General features: G+C 44.9%; 1 pseudogene; it reads right to left on the bottom strand.

Annotated features, from left to right (window-relative positions):
• Window positions 1-305: 305 nt before the first annotated feature.
• LOC148321066 (5S ribosomal RNA) lies at window positions 306-414 on the bottom strand (annotated as a pseudogene).
• Window positions 415-2,508: the final 2,094 nt, after the last annotated feature.

Raw genomic sequence — 2,508 nt, 5'->3', positions numbered from 1 at the left:
CATAGTCATAGTGTATAGTCACGGTCAATAAGAAGCACAGACAACCCTCACTTTGTCCAGCAGGGTGTGCTAACATGCACTCTGAACAGGCCACTCATTAAAAGGCTTGATGGTCGTGAGTGATACTTTGTCCATATAATGGGCGTGTCGACTTACAAGGCGCTTTGTTTGTTTTGGGGCAGACTTGGGACTTATAAGTGCGCCTCTAATCTCGTTGCACACTTGAGTACAATGACAATAAAGGGATTTCTATTCTATTCTATTCTATTCTTATGCATGCGAAAATATATATATATATGTATATAAGCTTACAGCACCTGGTATTCCCAGGCGGTCTCCCATCCAAGTACTAACCAGGCCCGACCCTGCTTAGCTTCCGAGAACGGGCGTTCTCAGGGTGTTATGGCCGTAAGCAACAACTGCTTTCAAAATTTTGCATTTTATACATGTGTGACGGGCCACTCCTCACGTGGCGATTTGCAGCACCACGTCGCTGTCGCTCCGATACACCACGGACACTCAGGTGGATTTTAGAATTGTTTCTTTAATTTAATTCTGCAACACAATGTGGCAAGAGCAAGAGTGAAGTCGCAACCATCTTGAGATAATCACTCTGCAATCCTCGTAGCTCTAACTCACTGACAACACAAACAAATTAAATCTGACTCTATAAAACCAAACAAAGTACTTGTTACAAGTGTGATCGGATAGTGTTTTAACTAGAATACAATTACATCCAACCTTCCTGGCAATACAATTCTATGACTATTTACAGTAAGGAAAAGAAAAAGAAGATATTCACTCTCATTTACAGAGTGACCCTGAATGCATCGCACGTCGCAGACACGAAGCAGAACGTGACGACGTCACATCGCAAATGGCGGCAGCGCTTAACTGCAGGCTCGCGCAAATACAGTCAAATAAATGAAAAACACGACAATAAAAACAAGATACAATAAAACAGAAAAGAAAATCACATTACCTGCAACACAATGTGGCAAGAGCAAGAGTGAAGTCGCAACCATCTCAAGATAATCTGCACAACACACGTGTTTACAAATAAATTTAACAGAAATTGACAAAATGTTACTTTTACAACAGTACAAGAATCGATGTGGGCTCATGACAATCAACTGAACTACTTGAGCGCACCACAGCAACATAAATGAACCAAATCATAATAATAATAATAATGTGCATTTGTTGGACGAGCAACGAGATGCGATTTACCACTCTGCAATCCTCGTAGCTCTAACTGACGCTACACGGGATGCGGGTGCCACATTGTGTGCCATTGCGTCACTTCCGCCATCATTTAACAATGTATATATTTTACTCCGTTACACATGTGGTCTTTATTGTGGCAAATACTTCAATCCAAAAATACGTAACAAGAATCTGTTACTATAACCACAGTCACAAATGTTTAACAACAATCTACAAATGCATGATTGAAGTCACAGATAAATTGCAAATATCAGCAAATGTGTACAACGATTTGTTGGCGCATACACATGGTTAAATGCGGACAACAATCCGTAGATGTAAAAACGGGACCTTTTGATTGGCTGTGTTCTTACATGTGACGTTTGCTACAGTCCTGCCGCGGACGACTCGCAAATGCGTGTGCTGATTTGCAAATGCGTGTCAGGAGACTTGTGTGTGGCTCCGTAGCTACACATTCGGACCACATGGGGGCACTAAGTACCACCAATATACAGTGAACCCCCGCTACTTCGCGGTTCACCTTTCGCGGGTTCAGTGCTTCGCGGGTCTAAAAAATATTCGGGGGCATTGTAGTTTCGCCGAGCGGCACAAGGGGGCGCTGAAGCGGTTAGACGGCCGGCGTGCGCCAAAGAGGAGAGTGGACGAAGAAGAGCAGGTTCCCCCGGACACGATTGGTGGCGACGGACACGATTGGTGGCGACGTTTCGCGCGGTTCGGACCGTATCAGAGCTCCGGCCGGCGTGCGTGGCAGTTAAGCCGTAGATGAGCAGCTTCCCCGGGCACGGGCGGTGCCAAACGGCCCCTAAGTTTAACTGAATGGAAGCTCCCGAGGAGGAGGGCATGCTCGCGTCACAGTAAGCCGAAGAGGAGCACCTTCTCCGGGCACCGGCGGAGCGCGAGGCTGTCAGTTATGAATGAATAAATAAATAAATAAATGAAGAATGCCACCTTTCATTTCACTGTCATGATCCGTGCCTGTCATGCCGCGTGTGTTTTTGTTTTTTCAGCTGTGTGTGCGTTCCTCCAGCGATCGTCTCGTGCTGCGAGACGCGCTGATTACACTGACTATATTGTGATTATAATAAATATCTTTGTATCACCACCTTTTTTCCCGTGTCTGCGTTTGGAGAGTCCTGCTCAATCCTCCAGCTCTGCTGGAGGATCATAACATTCACAGGGCACACCGGACGGCGTACCAGCAGGTAAAAGTCGAAGTAATTAAATAAATACAAAAAGAAGTAATTGAATAAATACAAAAATAATGGCTGGGGAATAAAAAAA

The sequence above is a fragment of the Idiotropiscis lumnitzeri genome, chromosome 16 (genome assembly GCF_059441095.1).
Source record: "Idiotropiscis lumnitzeri isolate Australia: NSW breed Sydney's pygmy pipehorse chromosome 16, RoL_Ilum_1.0, whole genome shotgun sequence".
Classification (NCBI taxonomy): Eukaryota; Metazoa; Chordata; class Actinopteri; order Syngnathiformes; family Syngnathidae; genus Idiotropiscis; species Idiotropiscis lumnitzeri.
This window is presented reverse-complemented; position numbering and strand designations above follow the sequence as displayed.